Source organism: Pogona vitticeps, chromosome 3, assembly GCF_051106095.1.
Source record: "Pogona vitticeps strain Pit_001003342236 chromosome 3, PviZW2.1, whole genome shotgun sequence".
NCBI classification, from domain to species: Eukaryota; Metazoa; Chordata; class Lepidosauria; order Squamata; family Agamidae; genus Pogona; species Pogona vitticeps.
In genome coordinates this window covers 35395063-35420884 of record NC_135785.1, presented here as the reverse complement: position 1 = coordinate 35420884, position 25822 = coordinate 35395063, and positions in this window count along the sequence as shown.

Below are 25822 nucleotides of genomic sequence, written 5' to 3'. Positions count from 1 at the left end.
AAGATAGAAAGCCACTGATAAAAATGTGATTCCAAAGGTAACCTTGGTGTCTTGAGAAGGTCAGATTTACATTGCACCAGTGATTCGACACGGACTTGACTTTTTTAAAAAATGTCTCAGACTTGATTTGTGACTTAGAACCCACCCTCTCCCTCCTTTTGTCCCCTGGAGGGAAAAAGCTTGCTTTTAATAAGGGCCTGGCCTTGGGACTTGGGACTCGAGACTTGGTACCAAAGACTCAGACTTGGGACTTGACCCCAAAGACTTGTGCAACATCCCTGGTGTGGGTATATCGATATACTCAGTTCTTCAGGCAGGTTAATACCTGGATTTTCCTTCTTGTTCATTGCAGTATAATGCCCAACCTGTTTCTACATTACTACTGTGTGTGTATGGAGTTGCCACTAACAGTATACTGAAGGGAGAAGTCCATGTTTTCCAAGACTTTTTTGAACATCCAGAGACAGGGTACTTTCTGAGACTAACCACAGTCAACATGGTGAGTGGCTATGGGGTTCTTGAAGTTATCCCAGAAAGATAAAACTTCTTATCTGTGCATGCTTCTTAGTATTATACAGAAGCAAGAGGCTCTTTCTTTTACATTTTAGGCCAAAATGACTGGGATGCTTCCACAATCCAGTCCTAGAATTGCAAAAAGACAAGATGTTCTTATACCTGTCAGTTGAAACCCAAGACATGATGTCTAAAATATCTTACATTTTGTAGGAATGCCTTCCATTTTGAACATCTAATTGTATTATTATACAGGCCATATAAATCATTGAAATATATATTAATTGAACACTCTAAATTAATAACCTATATTGCAATGTATTTTACATTGGAAAATTAGATATTTGATTCTCAAAATTGAAAATATTACTGCAATTTCTCTGCCCTCTATATGAATTATATTATATTTAATTCCCTACCTTACATTTATAGATGTGTGAGTACAAATATATAGGGGGAAATACTGCGTAATAACAAATATATACAGTTCTTAGAAACATTATTTGAGTCTCTGCATATTGTAGTAGCTTTGCCAGTAAGAGGATGCTTGGAACTTTGTTGGATTCAATCAGTTTCCCTGGGTGGCATTGCAATTACTTTGATACTTGATTCCAACATGTGCCAATGTGTGAGACAAACTGTGAAGGCTTTTTCCTATGCTCACCATGGCACTTCCCATTTGATGTTCTACAGAGGAGTACATTTTGTTTTTCACCAGCTATTCAAACTGTTGTTCCATTTCTAGTTCAGATTCCCCACACCCCACAAGACTCCTTAACTTACCGCATTCCAAATGGCCATTCCAAGTCTGTTGAACAACTTGGTAGGAAAGATAGTCACAACTTAAGAACTACCACAAAAGCACAGAAAATGACAAAACTGATGTCAGCAAAATCACTGAGATTGTCTTTTAAATTTGCTAAACTAACAGAGTGCTGGAGTATAAACCAAAATGGCTGTCTGTGTTATGTGCTGTCAAGTTGCTTCCACCTATGGATATTATGAGCTGTTAAGTCACCTCTAACTTTTGGTGACCCTATGAATGAGAGACCTTCCAAAATGTGCTGTTCTCAACTGTTCCACTCAGCTCCTGCAAACTCAAGGCTGTGGCTTCCTTTATGGATTCAATCTATGTCTTATTTGGTCTCCCTCTTTTTCTGCTGCCTTCAACTTTTCGTAATAGAATTGCCTTTTCCAGTGAGTCTTCTCTTTTCCCTTTGATGTCTTGTATCTTGTGAAAGATATGTTTTCTTTTTCCTCTCTTGCTGTTCTCTGTTTCTTTGCACTTGTGACTGCAATAGTTCTCTTTGTTTCTACATAATAATTGCTGAAAAGTTGCATCCGGGATTCTCACCCTATTTCTGGCACCTTATACTTTTACTTCTCATATGTCTGCAACAAGATCAATACATCTTGTTTTGGCTTGTGATTAATTTCTTCCTGGATTTTTATATAAAAGCTTTCAATTTCTTTTTCTTCAGCATTTGTAATGGGAGCATAGGCTTGAATGATGGTTATGCTGATAGGTTTTCCAAGAAGTCTAATTGATATTATTCAGTTAGAACTTGCATTATAGAGTCTAAGCTACATCTTGCCTCAATATCGTAATTGTCTGACTGAAATGAATGGCTTGGAAAATATTCTATAATTAGCAGATCTGCTTGGGCCTTGTAGACTAAGGTTTGTGGCTTCATTTATTGAGTCAATCCATCTCATGTTAAGGCTTCCTCTTTTTCTATTGTTGTCAAATGTTCCTAACATTTCAGCAGGATTTATTTTCTCATAATATTTTCAAGGTACACTAGCTTAGTTAAGGCTTTGATCAGACAATGATCTAGGATTGCATTAGATCATGCTGGAAAAGGTCACTTCACCAGGTGCACTCTGTTGGAAATATTGCAACCTGCATATGATGCCTTTGAGAATTTTTGGCTGGGAGGGAGCTGCAGTGAACGTCAATTGACTCAGTAGCAGCTAATAGTTACCTCCCTACCTCAGAGTCTTTTCCCTGCCTTTTTACAGTTAGTCAGGGTTCTATCAGTCTTAGTAATGGAGCGTGTCAGAAGTGGGCAATTAGAGTGAAGGGTTTTGTCAGCTATGTAACCATTCAGTTAATTAGTGATGAAACTAGTTCAGTGACTGTATTTTGCTGTGCTTCAGACCTTCTAATGTCCTCCTGTGGGGTCTCCTCTGCATGCTGTCCAGCAGACTCCTCTTCAAGAATCTTTGCAGTTCCACTGGTGAAGAGTTTCTTCTCCTTTTGCTCATAACTGTGACTCTTTTCCATGGGGCTTTCTCCAGTAAATTCATACTCTCCTGAGCGCTCTCCTCTACTGCTTTGCTTTGCTTTTCTTTCATCTCCACTGCCCCCTGTGACAGCTGCTGCTGCTTAAGAGTTCTGTCAATATATGCTTTATCGTCTCTTGTAGCCTTGAATGTGGCTACTCACTGCTCCAGACCTCTCATTTTTTCTTCTGACAGTGCCACTAGTTTGCACTTTTTACATGTGTACGCTGTGTTACACTCAGGAACAAAGACAAACATAGGACAAACTTTGCAGGTTACTACAACTGAATTGTCTCCACCCTCCATAATCCCTGCTAGCTTTTTACTTTCAACTGTTTATGATTGTTCATCCCTTTTATTTTTTTACTTTGACTATAGCTGGGAGTGTCTACAAATATATATCCAAAAGAACAAAAAAAAATTTTTGTTAGGAGCCTCCCCCTTGGTCTCTCCCCACGAACTCCCCCAGGAAAACTCCTTTTCACTCTCGTTGCGGGTTCCCTGGTTCTGCCTCAGCTTTATTCCTCAGCTGTACCCTTTTCTGAGTCAGGAATCAAAAGGTGTCATCCATCACAAGCTGAATATGAACCAATAGTGTGATGTCCCACGAGGTGCTAGTTCCCCTCTATTCAGCACTGGTTAGGCCACACCTTGAGTATTGTGTCCAGTTTTGGACACCACACTTCAAGAAGGATGCTGACAAATTGGAACAAGTTCAGAGGAGGGCAACAAGGATGATCACGGGGATGGAAACCAAGCCCTCCGAGGAAAGACTGAAATAATTGGGCATGTTTAGCCTTGAGAAAAGAAGACAGAGGGGATAACACTTTTCAAATACAGGACATGCAACAATAGACTCAGGTTACAGGAAGCCAGATTTCAACTGAATATCAAGAAAAAACATCCTAATTGTCAGAGCAGTAAGACAGGAGAACCAATCACCTTGAGAGAAGGTGAGTGCTCCAACACTGGAGGCATTCAAGAGAAGTTTAGACAACCACCTGGCATATATCCTTTCATTTTTATTCCTGCATTGAACCGTGGGTTGGACTTGATGGTCTTATAGGCCCCTTCCAACTCCATTATTCTATGATTCTGTGATTCTATGTAACCAGTTAAACTCACTGATGTAATAAGTTAACATTTTTACAAAATATGATGTTTCTTTTTTTCTATTAAGTACTGTAAGTACAGTAAATGGAAACATTTTATTCTTTCTTATTACCAGAGTGTCTGAAGCCACCCTTTTGTGCACACACAATTCATTTCCCATCCAGCCCAGCTCCCCTCCCCAAAAGAGTAACTATAAAAGTCCAGACCAGGCATGGAACATGGCAAGACTGGTTCACTGTTTACTGTACCTTGTGTACTGACCAAAAATCAACCCAGACTGGACCATACCAGAGGTCGGCCAAAGCACAAGCTCTGTTGCATCTGAGCACATCTTTTGTCATTTTGGGCACTAGTGAGATCTCTATTTTTGATTGTCCGTAAAACTCTCCTCCAACACAATACTTTAGAGGAACTGACTTTTTTTCTATGTGAATTTAAGATGGCTAAAACCTTCTTATGTTCATAGCATTGTACCACCTAAACAAACAGAATCTGTAAAAGTGTTAACTGACAGGATATTTTTTATGTTTAACTGAATTCCTTTTAATAAGGTTTGAAAGTCATTTAGGCAGAAGTGCAAAGGTCATTTTGACATCCATGTTTTTTCAAATTTGAGCCCCACTGCTTTCAGTGAGACTTACACCCAAATAAATACACATACATTTGCAGGCTTTTATTTTTATTTTTGTTACTTTTGTTTTGTTTTGTTTATTTGCCATAGTCTCCCATCCATTGGAACCCCCTTTAATAGATACACTGGTCTAAATCCAATATTTAACCCAATCAGAGTGAACCCATTAAAATTAATACAACTTATGCTACTTGTGACTACAAATCCTGTTCATTTCAGTGACGGTAGCCTAATCAGGACCAGTACTGGATGTAAATCATTAAATATTATTATCTATTAGCAGTCATACGTGTCACATAGTAGTTACAAGGATGTAACAAGGAGGGCCAAATGTAACATTTGGGCCTTCTGCTGAGGCCCAAATGAAGAAAATAAAACATAACAATAAACTGTAGTTCTGAAACTTCATGACAGATTGTTCTTTTAAGATTCCTGTTCTCAGCACTAATGTCTTTCAGGTCAACAGAATGAACTAAAACTGAAATCCACTTGGTAGTTGAAACGAGAGTAGAGCCATTGAATCAGCTGCTGAAAGGAAAGTCAATACTGATGTACATCCCCTGATCTCATTAATATACAGTGGTGCCCCGCATAGAGACGTTAATCCGTTCCAGGATTAACGTCGCTATCCGGAAACATCACTATACGGAAAGAAAAATCCCACAGGAATGCATTAAACTCCGTTTAATGCGTTCCTATAGGGGGAAAACTCACCGGTAAGCGAAGATTCCCCATCCGGCCACCATTTTCGCCACCTCGGTAAGCGAGGGCAGGGCGTGAAAATGCTGCGGGCGGCCATTTTCTGCACCCGGCGGCCATTTTGGAACCGCCGATCAGCTGTTTCCCTAACATCGCAATGCGATGTTTTCCCTATCTAAAACATTGCAATGCGATCGCATTAGCGATCGCAAAAAACGCGTTGCTATGCAGATTCGTCGTTAAACGGTGCATCGTTAAGCAAGGCAGCACTGTATTCTAGTTGGGAGTGGCAGTTGGATTTAAACTCCAAACATTTTTCTACTTACTTTTAAATGTCACTATTTCTTACACAAATAGCCAAAATACATCGTTGGGGGCAATGGTCTATGTCACACTAGAGACAAGCAAGTAAATGAACCCTGATGGTAGACCTTATCAAATCCCATACTAGTGTTGACTGAGTATGCCAACAGCTAGCATCTGGATTTGTTTCAAGTGTTTGGCTGCTGAGTGTGTGCATCTCCTGGGTGGCCTCTAAGAAAATACCAGTTTTTGGAGTTTGTAGTTGACAAATGTTCCTTCCCTGTCCTGTGGCTGTTAAAGAGAATAACTTGTTGAAGAAGCAAGACTTCTGAGAGCTAAATGTTCCAAGCTAGAATGAGTAAAGGAATGTTTCTCTTTCTCCCATATTATTGTATGTAATTTTAAGCCATCTTAGGTGATTTCCATACAATTTATGAAAATTTTTCAAATTTTGGCAATTTGTATTAAAATATGAACAGAAATTCTCATCCATCCCTACTTGTGAAGTCCTTGATGCCTTGTGCATGTAAAGTTGAATGTCATGTGCAGCATTTTCCCCCTCAGCTAGGATGTATAGGAAGTTTATTATTTATTTTTAAAAAATATTTCTATCCTGTCTTTCTCTCTGAAAGGACCCAAGGTGGCTGTTGATAGCATTTTATGCTGCCTTTTGCCCTCTTCTATTAAAGGGCATCTGAGAATTTAAGAAAGACTGCCAGCTATGTGTGACCAATTCAAGGTAATCAACTCTTTAGCACCACTCTGGAGTTGAAGGAAGCCACTTTCCTATGTGTATATTTGAAATGCACATCAAAGGATTTGAACGACAATAAAATGTGGTCTTGGGAATGAAATGAGAGCTGGAAAGTTTAATTGCATCTTCCTTTGCAGAGTGCTTGGAAGCCAGCATCACACAAGTCTGGAGACTTGAAGTGGACAGCAACATGATAATTTGTAAAACTACTACTGCTTCTGCTTCTTCTTCTTCTTCTTCTTCTTCTTCTTCTTCTTCTTCTTCTTCTTCTTCTTCTTCTTCTTCTTAAGCTTTGAGTCAGTAACTCAAATGGTGTGGAAATTGTATTTCAAATCTGTATACGTTCTTCTGCTGAAATGATGCTTCTTCCCTTAAAATATTGTTAAGATCTAGGTTTGCTCTGAGATTGAATGAGCCAATCACAATCTATTCATTGCTTGTTATGTTTTTAAGCTACATTAACAGGCCATGCATGATAATCGCCCACAGTAGACCTTTGGTCTAGATGGGCAGGATAGAAATCCAATAAATAAATAAATAAAATAAATAACTGGCACTGGATGGAGATATTCCAATGAGGAGCAAGCACTGCAGCAGCTCTAAGAGGCTTGTGTGAAATAACAAGTTCATTGAGTCCTCCTCTATATTCCAGATCACAAAGAGATAAAGTAGGCTTCTAGTAATGGCAAGGCAAGATCAGAGACGTTCCTAGCTTAAAAACCCAGGCAAACTGTAAAAGGTCTTAGGAAAGTTCCACTTCATTAAGATTTTCACTTAATTACATTGGCTTTTGTAAACAGTTTAGGGATACTGCACTAATGCAGTAAACAGAGATGCTGGGAATATTCTACTGAAGGACATAATGATAAATAAAGAACTTTCACTCCCCCCCCTCTCTGGTTTTATGTAGCTTATAGTTATAATGAGACAGCCAGCACATGCTTTATTCATATTCTTTTTCTTTAACAGCAGTTTGTTTAGAGCAAATATGGTGATGATAAAAAGCGATTTGAGCTTAGTATCAGTGGAAATAGACACCACAGTGACAAAGTCATTACTGAGACTGGAATGAATTAGAAATGAAACCATTTAGGCAGAAGCAAATCATTGTTTACTTGGCTGGATGGATCATTGGGTTTGATATTATAGTGATCTGTGTGTTTCTTAAACCTGTTCACAAACAAATATTTGTATACATACACAACATTAGAAATGAAAGCCAGGAAGGGAAATACAGCTGTTCAACAAAACCTTAAAATTAGTCACAGCACCATTATTCAGAAAATCACCTTGAGCTCATTGGAGAAAAAGTGGGGTATAAGTGAATATAATAATAATAATAATAATAATAATAATAATAATAATAATAATAATAATAATAATAATAATAATAATAATAATAATAATAATAATAATAATAATGATGATGATGATGATGATGATGATGATGATGATGATGATGATGATGATGATGATGATGATGATGATGATCCAAACAATCCTTATTTAAAACCTAGAACATATCATACCTTTTAACTAGAGGTCACCCGATCTGAGCACTGTTACAAATACCGAATGTCCTTTTTTACTTTACACTAGCCTTCATATTATTGGGCATCTACTCAGACATGCTGATGTTCCTGCCCTGATTTTCTGCAGTGCTGAGCACATAACTGTGAAGTTGAGAGCCAGTGGCTATGTGACTTGGTCACCTGCTTGTGGGGGCTGTATCATTGACAAGGTGACTCCCAAAACCATCTTGTTTCAGGCATTATGTGTGGGAAACACATAACACTGTTCTGCTGATCGCAGATGACTCATAAAAGTCAAGAGCGTGTGGGTTGTTGCAATATACTTTTCTTTCCATTTTCTTGCCTCCTCAGGTTTCAAATATTTGATCTCTAGGTGGTGTAGGCTGTAATTCTATATATACTTATGAGGACATAGGCACGATCTAACAAAAATGGGTTGTCTTTGATTCAGCTTGCATAAGATGGCACCGTTAAGCAAGCAAAGAATTCCCTAGTTGGAGCTGAGAGAGGGAATAATAAAAGTCAGAGGGCACATATGTTTCTAGTAGTAGTAGTTCAGTCATTTAGTCGTGTCCGACTCTTCGTGACCCCATGGACCAGAGCACGCCAGGCCCTCCTGTCTTCCACCGCCTCCCGGAGTTGTGTCAAATTCATGTTGGTTGCTTCGATGACACTGTCCAACCATCTCATCCTCGGTCGTCCCCTTCTCCTCTTGCCTTCACACTTTCCCAACATCAAAGTCTTTTCCAAGGAGTCTTCTCTTCTCATGAGATGGCCAAAGTACTGGAGCCTCAGCTTCAGGATCTGTCCTTCCAATGAGCACTCGGGGTTGATTTCCTTTAGAATTGATAAGTTTGTTCTCTTTGCAGTCCAGGGAACTCTCAAGAGTCTCCTCCAGCACCACAATTCAAAGGCATCAATTCTTCGGCGGTCAGCTTTCTTTATGGTCCAGCTCTCACTTCCATACAACACTACAGGAAAAACCATAGCTTTGACTATTCGGACTTTTGTTGGCAAGGTGATGTCTCTGCTTTTTAAGATGCTGTCAAGGTTTGTCATTGCTTTCCTCCCAAGAAGCAGGCGTCTTTTAATTTCGGGGCTGCTGTCTCCATCTGCAGTGATCATGGAGCCCAAGAAAGTAAAATCTGTCACTGCCTCCAAATCTTCCCCTTCTATTTCCCAGGAGGTGATGGGACCAGTGGCCATGATCTTAGTTTTTTTGATGTTGAGTTTCAGACCGTTTTTTGCACTCTCGTCTTTTACCCTCATTACAAAGTTCTTTAGTTCCTCCTGTTTTTTAGCTGTTGTAAATTACTGGACTATTGCAGGATTTATTGTTTGTAGTTAAACAAAACTTGGGGTTATAGTACAGCACAACAACAGACTATAACCTGGCAAACAGACCTTGAGAGTGCTCCCTCTGTCTCCTAATGGATATGTTTGACCCTACTGTTATAAATAATATTAATATGAACTTAACAAATAAAGTTTAAACAGGGGCTCTTTTATCCAGCTAATAATAAGGTCTTCCACTGTTTAAGGAATGATCAAACTATTAAACGGTATTATATAATTTTCAAAGAACTTCCAGGATAGCATCCATGTACCTATACATGACAACCAATGAATCACATTTTTCTCCATGGAAGTTTGATACATTTTGAGTGGCACCGATTATACATAAAGAATGAAGAAGCCAATATGACAGATTTCCCGAAGGATATAATATCTGTAAACCAAGGTTGATTAATGCTAATCTAAATATGTACAGAATAATGTATAGCATCTATTTGCTGGAGTATGCATTTGACTAAGCCATGGGCTAGTGATTTGAAAGACCAATAACCTTGATACAAAAGGATGTACTTTCTAAAATCCATATTCCTCTAGCAACCTCTCTTTGCTTTCTTTCACCCCCTTCCCTGATGTAGAAAAAATTGAATAAAGCACTTGGGTCTTAGGTTGCCTACCATTCCTCCAACAGTTGAAGTAAGAATGTGATGCGATACAGAAGTAGCTGTCAACAATGATTTCCAGATATGTTGTGTTACACACGTGGTGAGATGATTACTGTAACAGATGCAGCTGTACCCTATCTTGCATAAAATAAAGCCCGACTGAGTGTTATGCCTGACAGCGTGGAGACGGTTATAGTTGGCGGGTGGCTCCATACCACCCTGAGTGAGAATGACATTCTGAAACATGTAAGTGCATTAGGTTGAACCATCTGACACATGTCTTATGATAAAGTGAAGGTTTTGCTGACTCCCAAATAGTGGACATGGTAGGTGGGGCTTCTCTGTGTGTCCCTGTCCACTACAAAATCAACCTTCTACAGTTCAGTAGAGTGTCATATACTTTCTGTCCAATACTGATATCAAAACTCCCTTTGTCTTGTCACTTGAAAATGCAGGTAATGGTCTTTTAAAATACCCGCATGACTGACTGACTGACTGACTGACTGACTGACTGACTGACTGACTGACTGACTGACTGACTGAATAAATAAATAAATAAATAAATAAATAAATAAATAAATAAATAAATAAATAAATAAATATGCTCTCTTTAGCAATTTTCACTCATAACACCCTCCACAGAGCCAGCCCTCAGGTACTGAATGTGGCATCACTTGGCTTGAATAGAAACAACAAGGTTTTATTAAAATACCAGTGTCAAAGGAACATTGTTTAGTCCCCAGCAAAATTTTTCATTCTCTCAATCAGCTGTCCCTCTCAAACTCTCTGACTGCACTCTCCAACTACTCCCTCTTTGTCTCTACTCCAAAACCACTCACTCCCTGATCTCTCCACACTAGACTTCACTCTCTTATACACACACTCCACCTCCTTACCTAGTTTATCTCGCAGTCAATCCGAACCATTCTCAAGAATATTGCATGCTTCTCACTCATTCACCACATACTTACCAAACCAATAGATTATAAACAATACAGGATACTGATTAAAATCAACACAGCAGGACGAGTTAAGCATCATGTTTTCACTCTCCTCTTAAAATCAATCAGAATGGAAACAGATCACAACTTGGAAAGGAATGCATTCCATAGTCTGAGAACCCCACAAGAGAAGGCTCTAATGTGTACTTGTTAGTAAGGCTTGTGAAACTGGTGGAATTTTTAAGAAGGCCTCTCCTGGCTGTGTTATAAACCAAACAGAGTTCTAATAAGATGGGCAGTTCCCCGTTAGCCAGGTTCCAAGCCATTTGGGACTTTAAAGGTTAAAACCAATGCCTTGAATTGGGCTTGGTAAACAACTGGAAACCAGTGCAGGTCTTTCAGTATCAGAATAATGTGATCAGTGAACACCATACCATGTGCCAGTTGGCAGCCTAGCCACAGCACTTTGCACTAACTGAAAACTGCAGACCCTTTTAAAGGGTAGCCGCACATGTGGTACATTGCACTAGTCATTGCATTAGCCATGTAACTAAGACATGGATAACTGTCCCTAAGTCAGGTTGACTCAAGAAAGATTGTAGCAGGTACACCGAGTGGAATTATGCAAAGGCACTCTTTGTCACTCCTCCCACCTGGGAGTCCAGCAGCAGTACAGAGTTGAGGGGCACTCCCAGACAATGAACCTGAGCTGTCAGGAAGAGGGCAACCCCTTCTAGGACAGGTTGAATCCTGATCCCCAAATCTGACTTTCTATTGACAATAAGTACCTTCATCTTGTCAGGATTAGGTTTCATCTCATTAATCCTCATCCAGCACATTATTGAACTCAGGTAATGTTCCAGGGTCTTGATTCCTTTCTTGGTGCTGGGGAACAAGGAGCAGCAGAGTTGGGTATCATCAGCACATTAGTGGCACCTCATCCCAAACCTCAAATGACCTCTACCAGCAGCTTCATATAGATATTAAATAATGTAGAAGGCACCACAAGCCAAAGTCCATGGTTCTCCCCCAACACCACCTGTTATGTACATCCTGACGAGAAGGATCAGAACCACTATAAAGCAGACACGCACACCAGTACTCAACCTGACATGGCAATCCAACAAATCCAACAACAGTCATTGGAACTGAATACTTCTGAAAGATTCAGAAGAACTAATAAGGTTGTGCTGCCTCTACCAGTCTCTAGTATAGGTTGACTATTAATTCCATTAACCATGTCATCAGTTCTACCTTGGCTGATTTTATTAAAATACAACGGCATGAGACACTCTAGGAAAAAGTCTACCAGTGAGTTCTGTGGCATAATAAAGATTAGAATTTTCCAAGCCCTAGACCAAAATGTAACCTCTGTATGACCTGGCTTTGAATTCTTTTGCTAAATATGGACCTCTTCAAGTATGTACAGCAGAGTCCTTTAAAACAAAAAAAAATGCTAATTCCATAGATGGCAGCAGGTTGTACACTACATGACTGCCGATAGTTATGATGCAGTAAGCCAATCTCTTAGGATTTCACAACTGATATACACTTAAAGACAATGTCAGTTGCAGGGTTACAAAATGAAGACAGGATTACCAAATGATGCCAGTGATTTTGCTTTGGGATTCATGTTTTTAGAATAAAGTATTGATCATTTTTCCAAAGGAACTCCAGTCAGATACAATATAATAGTCAAGCAAAATCATTAGTAGCATCAGGAATGTTTGATAAATGATGCCTTTATCATAAGCAGGGCTACCGGGAATAGATATTGTCTTAGGCTGACAGAGAAGAAACATTTTTCTTATTTGGAAAAACTGAATTGGACTCTATGGATACAAATGGAAACATCATCTAGTACAGATGAACAGAAGCTACATGAAATGAATTTTGCTTCATGATTTCAGCATAATTGTTCAAGGCTTCCATCCTCAAAATTACCTTTGAAACACAAGTATGCAGGATGCCTACTAATGCAATAGCAATTTAGGCTGAAGTAGCATGCAATAGTACTTACACTTTATAACATGAGAAGCTGAGAAAAATGTATTTATTATATTTAAATTCCATCTTTCCTCCAAGTTGCTCAAGGAACTGTATGTTATTCTTTTCCTCCTCATTTTGTTCTTCACAACAATCCTGTGAAGTGGTCTGAGAAAGAGTAATTGGTACACCGTTCCACTGTGAATTTAATGACTCAGTGGGAACTAGAAGCTGGAATATCAAAAGTCCCAGTTCAGCAGGGTAACCAGGATCCCACACCAGTTCTTCTGAGGAGGGGGTTCATTAGTTTCCTGAGGAAAAGAACAGCATAGACCAGCCTTCAAACATGAAGACCTTTCCTTCCCTTCAAAAATTAAGCCCATCTATTGTTGTGCATATTAACTATATAAAAAGTCCAACCCTAGCTGTATTCCTGCCATACTAATAACTTTAGTAATACTCTTCACACACAAAAGACGTCAAGTGAATATTCATTTGTTTTATCTATAATGTATAGTATTTCTTGATATTGTAGCTATTCAACGATTTCAAGTGCCATATTATTTATAGCAAATGCTATTAATTATAAATGGCCTGTCAACTGGTTGCTGGGACAAACGTCAGTAGGAACAAATACTGTATTTAAGGAGAATAAGAGAAGATGCATTCACTGTTCTGGAAAATCTTTATTTTTAAAACAGTGAAGGCTAGCAACAAATTGTAAGGAACTGCTAAGTATGAAAGGTTCACTCTTTAAAATTCTGTCATTGTTTTAAAAAAGCAGCTATGGAAACGAACTGAAACTATGGAAACAATTCCTGTGAGGGGATGGTGGAGGGCCTGGAGTATGTTAAGCCTACAGTGCATCAGACAAGACTGAGGAGGGAGGAGGTGACCTTCAACAAACCCACAGGTTGTCACCTAGAATGTATTTTCTGCTGCCCAGATGGCAGGGCTAGATCAAATAGTCTTAAATTATGGCATATAATAAAAGTAGTAGGGATAAGAGCAGTCTGAGATTGAAACTTATTGTCTTTCTTCATCTGTCTGTGCAATTTGATTTCTGCCTTCTCAAAAGTATTCTAGGCAGCCATCTTGTTGAGAATGCTGTGACTGTCCATTTTCAAACACCAAGCAGATGACTGAACAAGACAGACTATAGATCCTCCATAGCATCATGACTGGCTCCAGAGACTTTGGCAAATTAATCCCTAACATTTCCAGAAGATTAGGTGTACAAATCTGTAGTCTGTTTTTACCTCTGAAGAATGGGACTACGGTCTGTGAGAGCTTACAGTAAATAAAACGTATTAGTCTTCTAAGGTGTCACAAGTCCCTTCTTTTGTTTGTTTCACTTTGCCTGAAAGTAATATATATGCACAAAAATAAATATTCATTATCTGTCTGTCATCAGGTTACCTGCCTGCTTGCCTACCTTCCTCCCTACCTACTAGTCAGTGAAGCTGGCTTTGCTTGGCTTAAGAATCTATTATCCTTTCTCTCCCCCTGTCCACTATCTCCACTGCTCTCTCTGTCCATTTCCTCACCTCCATTGTTTCTTCCATGCTCATCTCCCCTCTCCCTTTACCTCAGTGAACACTCAGCCCAATGCTCACTTTTACTCACACAGTAATAACATGTCATTAATGACAGGAGTGGAGAGGTTAGGCACAAGCTCATGGGAACTTAAGAGTGAAACACCCAGCCCAAATTGGGTTCCCATATTTTCTTCTTGGCATCTTTCTGGACTTTGGGTGGGGATTGGGTTATTCCATGACTAATCCCAGGGGAGTTAATACATTTTTTGGCCTCTCTGTTGTTGGCTTCTTGCTGAAATCTTTCTTTCTTTCACCCCATGCTGGCCACTCCTCACTGGGTTTTCCACTTGTACTCTGTTTAAAAAGAAACATTCCACTTTTTTGTACATCTCATCCACTCATCCGTTAACAGTTCCTTTTCCTGTTGTGAAGTGGATGGCCCACCCTCTGTCTCTACTTCTTTCTTACGAGTTTAAAAATATGTATAAGATACACACAGAAATAACAAATATGCTGTAATATAAAGGAAGAGGCAATGCAACTTTGAACTATGCTTTGTTTATGCTTTACTGATATTTCTGTATTTGATCTGCCTTTTCCCTAGGAAGCTGGGCTGAGGGCGAAGGCCAGGTATATTTGCATGGATGCCTTGCTGAGTTTTTTTTTTCTTGGGCATTCTTTTTGTCTCGTCACCACATGGCCTGGGGGTGGGGCCTAAATATGGTAAATAGGAAAGCCAATTAGATTTGCATAAGCCTGGGAGGCAGGAAAGTTTTAAGTGTCAGATCATACTTTCGCACTATTAAAGAGCAGGCCGGGTAGGTGGGGGCTCATCAGCCATGGAAGGCAGCCCATCTAGGAGAAGGAAAACCGATTTCAAACCTCCACTGCCTTGTGGCTACATCCACTTATGGAAAAGGCATCAGGAGTTAATCTCGAGGCAAAATCCGGAGCTGGAATCCCGAAGGCAGCATGTGTCATTCTGCCAACTCCTGCGACATTGCTGGAACCAGTTGTATTGGCTCTTGCCTTTCCATTGGACCATTTCAGCAATGTGGAGAGGGGGGGAATCTGCTGCTTGGGTAACAGCCTATCCTCCATATTACCTTACCTGGGCTTCATGCTCTGGAGAGGACACTCCTCGATTCAGAGCATGTCACCATAGTCTCTCGAGACTGAAGGATGCCTATGCTGTATTTGATCTAAATGGTATAACTGTCAGTCATATTGCCTGTTTGATATTACGTAATGTAGTGTAACATAAAGAAAACTTTTGAATGTTCCTATAGCACTGTTCTGATTACAAATCCCTAAAGTTAGGGATGAAGTGAAATGGCTCCGCCTAACTAGGCCATGTTGTTTTGAGGATGCAAACTGGGGGCAATTTGGGGAGGGGGGCAAAGATGAACTCAATCAGCAGCAATTGTTCTTGAGTCAAATCAGATTGAAGGTTATTTATTACTTATTTCTACCTTTACTCGGTACCTTTGTAGTGATGAGATGATTTGTCATTGCCTAGAATTAGAGCTTGGAAGAAGTGATTTTTCTGTGGACTGCACTTGCTTGAATCCTCTATCAAGCACAGCCAGCGGCTACTTTGACTTAGAAAATTTGGGAGCTTTGGCCAAAATTTAATACATCTAAGGTCTGCATAGATGAAGCACGCATCAAAAAAGGCAAAAGGAAGCAAGTGCCTCTGCCCCACTTGTAAGTGATAGGTGCTTTAAAAGAGGAAGAACAGTATGCTGTGGAATTTGAGAGATGCATTTTCTGTTACACAGATGTGAAAATTAATTGAATAATTTTCTGGTCACTTTGAGACATCAAGACTTAGAACACGGAAAAATCCATTTTTGACAACCCTGCTTATCACCATTCAGTTTTCTGTATCAAAACAGAATGTGTAATAAACTCATGAATTACTACAAAAAGAATACTGAAGTTGCTTTATTAAAATGTATGAGCGTCTGGATATTTTAAGCAGGTTTTCTGTCACATACATTTTATCATCTGCCTTTGAGGTGGATGGGTGAGAAGGAACGTCAGCTGCCTTCTTCTTTCTAAAGATTACAAGCTGTTTTTTAAATTTAATTTTTAAAAGTCCATAATCACTTCCTGCAAGTAATTACAAGCAAGTTTCCCATAATGAAGATTTTCCTTTAAGGAAAAATAAAAACAAAACACAGGCACGATCTTCTGATTGTTTTAATGTACTTCGCAATATTCAAGTTTGCTGTGCTTAATTCATTCTAAAATGTCAATAATTCTCAGATGAGTGATAGGCATAGATTTCAGTACATGCAATAATACTACCAACTCAGTTTCATTATCTGAAGCACACAATAGAATAGCCCCCCTCTACCTAGAATGGGGAATTGTTTTAGTGCCATGATCAGAAAGGTTAAATTACACCAATATTCCTGTAAGTAAGAACACAAGAAAAGCCCTGCTGACTGGTCAAGCCAGAGGCTGGCCTGGTCCACTGTCTTTAACACAGTACCTGAAAAGATGTTAGTGGCAAATGCACTGTCAGAACATGTAGGCAATAGGTCTGTTCCACTCATGTTCCACAGCAATTGATATTCAAAGTCAAGCTGCCTCCGATCCCTGAGAGACTGTATAGCTGTCTTTATTAACGGGTATTGATAACCTTGGGCAGGTGAAGACAGGCCTTTGGTCAGGCCTTTGGCCACCAATCAGCACTTTTCAATGAAATGTACAGTATTTTTCTTTCTTGTCAGCGGAGTTTTTACATGTATTAATTTAGGAGCTGAGATTCTGCTACACAGCTCTGACTGTGCAGTTAGAATGATTGCAATTTTGGTTTCTTTTTGTGACACTGAGGTGTATACAGCTGTTCCTGTGCAAAAATATTAACTCAGTTTCTTTATGGAGCAGCCATTTGGAATGGAAGTCTCTCAAGTTCATGATAAATATACAGGTCATGTATTTGCACATCTGAGTCCTCTGGACTGCAAGGAGAGCAAACCTATCTGTTCTAAAGGAAATCAACCCTGAGTGCTCACTGGAAGGACAGATCCTGAAGCTGAGGCTCCAATACTTTGGCCATATCAGGAGAAGAGAAGACTCCCTGGAAAAGACCCTGATGTTTAGGAAAGTGTGAAGGCAAGAGGAGAAGTGGACGATAGAGGACGAGATGGTTGGGCAGTGTCACCGAAGCTACCAACATGAATTTGACTCAACTCTGGGAGGCAGTGGAAGACAGGAGGGCCTGGTGTGCTCTGGTCCATGGGATCATGAAGAATCGGACATGACTAAACGACTAAACAACAACAAATCCAATAAGTGGATTTTGACCCATGAAAGGTCACACAGAAAGAAATCTGCTAGTCTTCAAAATGCTATAGTATTTTATCCTTACCATGCCCCTTCTTGTCCCAAAAGATGGCTGCCACCTACAGTTCCGTGCCACTTAGGACAGCCCCGTACCAGACCTCCCAGGAACTCTTTCCAGACTGAGAGTGAGAGTCATGCTTCCATCACTGTCCTAACTCTTCAGTATTTTCTTTATTATCTCTTGGAGTCAGCCACATAGGTGACCTCATTCTATCAGGAGTCACCAACACAAGAGCATGACATCACCAGATAAAAGAACAGCCAAACTAATATAGCTAGATAATAATGTTGATTGAAGGCAACTAAGAGTAAGGAGATGTTAATACTGATGGAGACAAAAAAAGGCGGGGGCAAGTAGCAAAGGAAAACAAGTAAGAAAATGGACATAATTTTTTTGCACTATTCAATTTTTTTTTACAGAAAATGCTGAGTAGTTTCATCTCAGTCCTATTTCTTTGCCCTCCCAAGTGTCATTTCTAAATGAATTAGATTTATTATTATTATTTTTTACATCTAGCTCTCTTTCTTTCTGGTTCTTATGATATGGATAACTGCCAAATTGTTTCTAAAGCATTGCTGCTTTCTATTTGAAAGTCTGAGACTCTTTAAATACTCTGACATGTCGCTTCCATTAAGATGAGGAGGCATAATTTGAACTTTCCTCTTCAGATATGTACTTGGGTATGGCGTTCAGCCATAACTCTGGTTCTGCAAATACTGTAGGACTATAACATTTGGTAAAAGAAAATTGCCATTAGCTTAATGAGCAGCTCAGGGTTCTCAATGAACATTTCTTCAGACAATTCTGTAACTTAATTCAATAAGCACTTAATTTGCTCTCTTCTGCCTTGTTCATCTTGATTGAAAACCCACAGTGCAAATCCTATTTTAAAATGCAGGGACTTGCATTTGAATTAGGATCACATTACATTTGGCTAGTGTGGTCTGATTCTGGTTCAGCAAATACTGTAGGACTGTAACATTACTATTAGATTAATGAGCGGCTCAATTCTCAATGAGCAATTGAGATTCTGAGTGTGGTTTAATGGATAGAGTGATGGACTAGGACTCTGGAGAACAGGGTTTGAATCCCCACTTGGCTATGGAAACTCACTTGGGGGAATAGAAGTGGTAAAGCGACTCCTTAAATATATTACTTACCTTGACAGTCCTGTTAGTGTTGCTATAAGTCAGTTCCAACTTGATGGCACAGAACACACAATATGGTCTGAAGGCTGTGTGTCACTGTTGCTGCTTATTTACACTTGTATTAGTAGCTAGATGCTGTTGTTATTTTGCCAAATTAGATACTGGTACTCCACAATGGAATGAACAGTTGAAATGCAGCATTTCCAAAGGCAACATTAAGGCCACAAAGAGCGGCTGTTGTTGTTCCCTGCATTTTTCCTGCAACTGTCGGAGGGAGAATACCTCGCTGGGTGTTTTTAAAAGACAATTAAAAACTTGGCTATTTAGGCAGGCCTTCCCTCCAGTCAGCTAAGTCTTTTTATTTCTTCTTATCTTACCCATCTTGGTAATTTTTCTTAAATTAATTGTTTTAATTAATATAGTAACTGTATTTTAATGATTATATATATTTTATATTGATTTTTATGTTGTAAGCCACCCCGAGTAGACATGGTCTAGAGGGGCGGGGTATAAATAAATAAATAAATAAATAAATAAATAAATAAATAAATAAATAAATAAATAAATAAATAAATAAATAAATAAATAAATGTCAGTGGTGGATCTATTAGCTCGAAATCCACACAGTGATTCTGGATAGACTCTGTCTGCAAGCACCTGGAGCCTCTTCAGCACAACACCGGCCAGCAGCTTCCCTACAACGCTGAGAAGAGAGATGCCATGGTACTTATTGCAGTTGTCCCTGTTTCCTTTGTTCTTATACAATGTGACAATGTTTGCATCCTTCATGTCCTGGGGTACTCCACATTCCCTCCAGCAAAGACAAAAGATTTCATACAGCTCAGAGGTGAAGGTCTCTTTACAGGACTTCAGCATTTCAACAGGGATGTTAACCTTCCCAACTGCCTTGCTGGAGGCGAGGGAATCCAAGGTCACTTTTATTTCTGCTAAAGTTAATTCACTCTCCAACTCTTCCAAGACCACACTGAAGTTTCAAATATTGGTACCCATTTTCAGCATATATCCAGCTATTTGATGGGAAATGAAGCTAGAAGAAGAAGATGATATACAGCCAGCTGCACACAGCAAGGTTACTGTGGTTATAGCATTATAAGCAGGTGCTGGACAGAGCTTTGTGTGCTGTATAACCTGTGTAACTAAGCTGCAGTGCTCAGATACAATGTACAGTAGGAGGTTATCCTGTTGCCACTGCTGAAGCAAGATTCTGCAGCCAGGCCAGTCACCTCATGTGCTGTGTGTAGTGAGTGGGAGAGAAAAAGAGAGACATATTGTGTGTCACTTTGTCCTTTTTCTCAGGCAGCAAAATTTTTAGGTGGACCCCAGTCTAACAAGGAATATATCCAAACAGGCACTCCTTCAAGTACAGTAGACCTCATACTTTCTCCACCAACTAGCTGGTTTAGCCCTGTAGGAACAAAATAATAATAATAATAATAATAATAATAATAATAATAATAATAATAATAATAATAATAATAATAATAATAATAATAATAATAATAATAATAATAATAATAATAATAATAATAATAATAATAATAATAATAATAATAATAATAATAATAATTGGCCAGGAGTTGTCTTATTTCCCTGAGGTACTGGATATTAATGATGGGCTGTTATCACACTGCTGTTGAAGCTACATTGAATTGATATATATGTGCATGACTGATTAGCCAGAAAATGGGGAATTCATTTTTCAGGTTTCTAGGATTTGTTACATTTCTATTGTTAATGCTGGGCTATGACCTCAAAGACTGGCTGGATAGTTCAGTGAGTTGGAGCATCCAGCTATGAAGTCAGGGATTATTTTTGCTCTTAGCAAATTTGCATTCCCCTAATGTCCATAGGAGAGACACAGATTACATAGGTACAGGGCTTTTATAACCCCAGTATTTTGCAAATGGCTCTTACTGGTTTTAAAAATGTTTTATATGTTAGGATTATATATGCTAGCATTTCTGAGAGAATGGAGAGGACTAGTGCTGAACTTGTGTTTTCTGCAGTGAGATAATCATCCTGGACATGCTAACAAAGGGGAAAAAAAGATAAGTTGCTGTTGAGTATTTAAAGAATTAATTTGTGGATAGAATGAGAGCCCTGACAGGAGAAAAAGAAGAAAAAGAATCAGGAAGCCAGGAAGTGTTCTCAGAGAGGAAAGAAAGAAAGAAAGAAAGAAAGAAAGAAAGAAAGAAAGAAAGAAAGAAAGAAAGAAAGAAAGAAAGCAAGCAAGCAAGCAAGCAAGCAAGCAAGCAAGCAAGCAAGAAAGAAAGAAAGAAAGAAAGAAAGAAAGAAAGAGAGAGAGAGAGAGAGAGAAAGAAGACAGCAGCAGTTTTTTTAAAAAAAGTCTCTGAAAAAGACAAGAATTAAAACACACTCATGAAAATTGCATATCTAGAACTAAGTAGATTTGGCCACCAACAACATGTCCCAGTATCCTTGCCAATCCCCCTGTCCAGGTAATAATGACCTTAGACCTGCAGAGCTGGAAAGGAATCTGTGAATCAAGTCCAGCCTTTACCAAAGAGGCACAGTTGGGAATCGAACTCCCAACCTCTGACTTCACAGATAGAGACCTAAGCCACTGAGCTGTCCAGCAGTATGGTTTAGTTCACTTGTGACCTGTACTGGTGTTTTATTACAGCAATATGTTCTCTCATTACTAGTTGTGCTTACACTCTGATCACCGCTTTCTGGACCAACTGAAATTTGCCCTCATAGGTAATACTGAGTGCATCATAATGGCCAAGTTTGGAAATGACCAGCAGAACATACCTTGGTGGCTAAATCCACTTGATTCTAAATTTAAGGAAGAAGACAATGCATGCAATGATTTTAAGGCATATCATTTTACTACAGAAAGAAATTCCATTCACATTTCAGCCACACAAACTGAACCTTTTAAAGAAGTTTCTTCTTTTTCAACAGTTCGCTGAGTGAATTATTTTCTCCCTACATGCCTGACTGATTCCTTTCTCTCTTTTTTTTCATCTTTACCTCCAGCCTTCTGTTCTTGGGCTTCACCCAGGGGTTTTCTTTGTCACTTTATTAAGTGCACATTCAGTAGATTAACATCTTGACACAATTTCAAACCATCTGCTATTGGGAAACAATATTTGGAGCAATTGTCAAAGCTTAGCTGCGGGAGGTCCAGTGGGAATAATTTTTTTCCCCTGTAGTAGTGTTTGTCCTCTTAATATTAGCAGTGATCACATTACCATACGTAAATAAATACAGACGTCTGAAGAAGGCTAATGTGTTGGACTTCATTGTGTTTCTGCTACAACTATTTCAGATTAATGTATTGATGAGCAATCTTGGAGTAGGAGCAACGTACCCTCTAACTGGGCAGGCTCTACCTCTCATGCTCTACTTTGGCCCTGAGTGAATGCATGACGGACTCCTCCTCCCACGAAGGGTTCCATCCTGACCAGAAACTAATGCGATCACTGCATGGAAGAGGAAGAGAACTGTGCACAGGGAGGCAGAGGTGTGCGTGCATGTGCACTCACTCAGCTTAGCGGGAACCTTGAGTAGGAGTCCAAATCTGTGTCCCCAGCCCCCTCCATGGGCCACAGGGAGTACCAACATGGCTGTTTTCAGTCATTTTATGGAGGACTAAGGGGCACAAGAAGTGCCCGGAAGAGCTCTCCTAGTTTTGATGTCTTTTATTTTTTTCATTTTGGAGATCAGTGTGACTTTAGGCACTGATGTAAAAATTACTCTTCTTGGATGCCTCCAGAAGCAGAAATTGAACAAATAGTTGTACAATTTTTCCCCCTTGTTGGGTTATCTGGAAGGTGCAAAATGTCCATGTGTCCAGGAGCTGCATTTTGCCTGTCCATATATTAAACTATGGTTCCCAATCTTACAGGACCTAATTCTTTACAAATTCACTCAAATGAGAAATTACTGATCATCTAATAATGATATGGAATTTGGCCCTTAGATCATCCAACTGCTGTTGATTGACAAAAAAGGGTTCTAATTAGTGAAAATCAGGGATGTTGGCAAATCTTTAGGTCCGAGTCCTGAGTCAGAGTCTTTAGCACCAACTCCCAAGTCCGAGTCTGAGTCTTTGATACCAAGTCCCGAGTCCCAAGCTCCAAGTCTGAGTCCCTGTTAAAAACTACCTTTTTTCCCCAGAAAAAAGGGAGGGGTGGGTGGGTTCTGAGTCACTAGTCAAGTCCAAGTCATTGGAAAAAAAAAAACATCTGAGTGTGACTTAAATTAAACTTGATAGTGAGTTCCATGACTCATGTCCCCATCCCTGGTGAAAACCTTGCTCCAATGTGGAACAGTTCTGAGAAGCATGAAGCCATGGTGGAAAAGAAATTTAATTAAAATTGCTAATATCATGATGTTTTAGTATAATGCCATGTTGCTTAGTCACTGCAGGAAGGTGGCAGTGGGCAGTATGACTTTTGGTGTTACTGTGTGTTGTCTAAAACTGGAAAGATACAACAAACGCAGTTCTGTGCTGTTTGAGGGTTGGACTCAATGGCCTTATAGGTCCCTTCCAACTTCACTATTCTATGATTCTATGATATGCTGAGGATGCAACTCTGAGAGGAGAAGAGTTTGCAGTCTTATAAAAGAATCAGTTTTCAGCAACACAATAAAAGGGATTGATGGTGTGTGATCTCATGCCTTCCAGTTAGTGATATCTGCAAACATTGGGTACTGTATCTATTGGCTGAAATCCAATGTGATTAGGTAGATAGAATATCAGATTAGGATTCAGGAGACCTGGGTCAAATCCCTGTTGGGCAATGGGAATACCCTAGACAGTGGCTATGGTAAACAACTCTTTGAACTTTTATTTATTTATTTAGAATATTTTTATCCAGACTTTCTTCTTAAAAAAGATCCACCTTTTTGAACATCTCATATACCTCAAAAACATTACTGAGGTCACTCTAAGTTGGAATTATCTTGATAAAACATAATAGCAAGTCTGATTCAGTTCATTGCAATGTAAGATGGAATCTAGGTCAGAAGTACAAGAGAAGGAGCAATTTTTGTCTGCTCTCCTCATGGCTGCCATCTGCTCTTACTAACCAATACATTCAGAGTGCAGCCATACATAATAAAGAGTAACTTTCATTTGCCTTATCCTTATGTGCATTATTTTTCTTCAAGTTATAGATACCTTGCTAATATAATAAAGTGCTCCTTCTCACACTTGACTTCTGAAGGCATCTCAGGCAGTCAAGAGAGCCTAAAGGTGCTGGTCATCTCCTGGACTGACTGCTGCAATGCTGTCTACATGGGGCTTCCATTGAAGCTGATCCGGAGACTACAGCAGGTCCAGAATGTGGCAACAAGACTGCTGGTTGGTGCAAGTAAGTTTGAACACATCACCCCAATTCTGGTTCACCTCTGCTGGTTACCCATTCAGTTCGGGATCAGGGTCAAGATTTTGACACTCACATACAAACTCTCCACAGTCTGGGCCCATGTTTCTTGTTGGAGTGTCTTTCCCCTATGTCATCTGCCCAATCCACTAGATCATCACAGGTGAGGCTCCTTCAGGTAGCCATCCCAAGAGAGACCTATAAGACATCTACTAGAAATAGGTCCTGTCAGGATTTTTTCTCAAGGTCTGAGGTCTAGGCTAGTTAATGCTGGGGAGAGGGAAAACTCAGCAGCCCCTTTTAATGTCATCCCTAAGGGTCTTTTCACCTTGAAAACTGTATTGGTAGGAACTGCCACCATTCCTCTGTTGTTTACAGTAATGGAGCACTCTGCACATGCTCTAAAGACAAAAATGCTTTGGGAGTCTGGGCCAATAACAGAGAGGTACTTGGCTTTAGATTGAACCAGTGGAGGTCTACATATACACCATGTGGTGAACAGTTTTTAAAAAGCTTAACTTTATTAAAGACAGAACAGGTAAGACATTATCCTAAAAGCTGAGCGGTAAAATTACACAGACTGCTTCCCCATCTCTTAGGCAAACTACAGGCTCAGTAAAAGGCAATCTACAAATACAGTGGTGCCCCGCATAGCGACGTTAATCTATTCCAGGATTAACGTCGCTATCCGGAAACATCGCTATCCGGAATATAAAACCCCATAGGAACGCATTGAACTCCATTTAATGCGTTCCTATGGGGCGAAAACTCACCGGTAAGTGAAGAATTCCCATCTGGCCGCCATTTTCGCCACCTCGATAAGTGAGGCAGGGTGCAAAAACGCTGCGGGTGGCCATTTTATTCTTCCGGCGGCCATTTTGGAACCGCTGATCCGCTGTTTTTAGAACATTGCAATGCGAAGATTGGTAAATGAAACACTTACCGATCATCGCAATGCGATTTTTGCCCATTGGAGTCATCGCAATGCGATTGCATTAGCGATCGCAAAAAACGCATCGTTATGCGGATTTGTCGTTAAACAGTGTGCTCATTAAGCGAGGCACCACTGTACATATATTCTTAACCTAGCTGAGTTCCCTAACTACCTTTGCTTGCCTAAGCCTCGGTGGCCTACTTACATAGATTGTGGATTTCCCATCTTTTGAGATTATATTCCTCTCAATCTACTGGAAGATAGAATATGACTCCAATTCTACTCCATGAGTTCTATTTAAACTCCCTTCAGTCAATTTGTGTATTCATGGAAATGTGGCATCCGTCCACTTCAAAGGGCCTTTGAACTGCTTGATTAGGTGCTTGGGCTAATCTGCTCTAAAAAGTAGAAAGTGGCATCCATGTGTCTTGTATGTGAAGAGGAGGGAACACCTGGCCACTGAGGGAAAGGTAAAGGTTCCCCTTGACAATTTGTCCAGTCGTTTCCGACTTTAGGGGGCACTGGGTGCTCATCTCCGTTTCCAACCCATAGAGCTAGCGTTTGTCCAAAGACATCTTCCATGGTCACGTGGCCAGCGTGACTAGACACAGAACGCCATTACCTTCCCACCATGGTGGTACCTATTTATCTACTCACATTTTTGCATTTTGCATGTTTTCAAATTGCTAGGTTGGCAGGAGCTGGGACAAGCGATGGGGGCTCACTCCATTGCGTAGATTCAGTCTTACG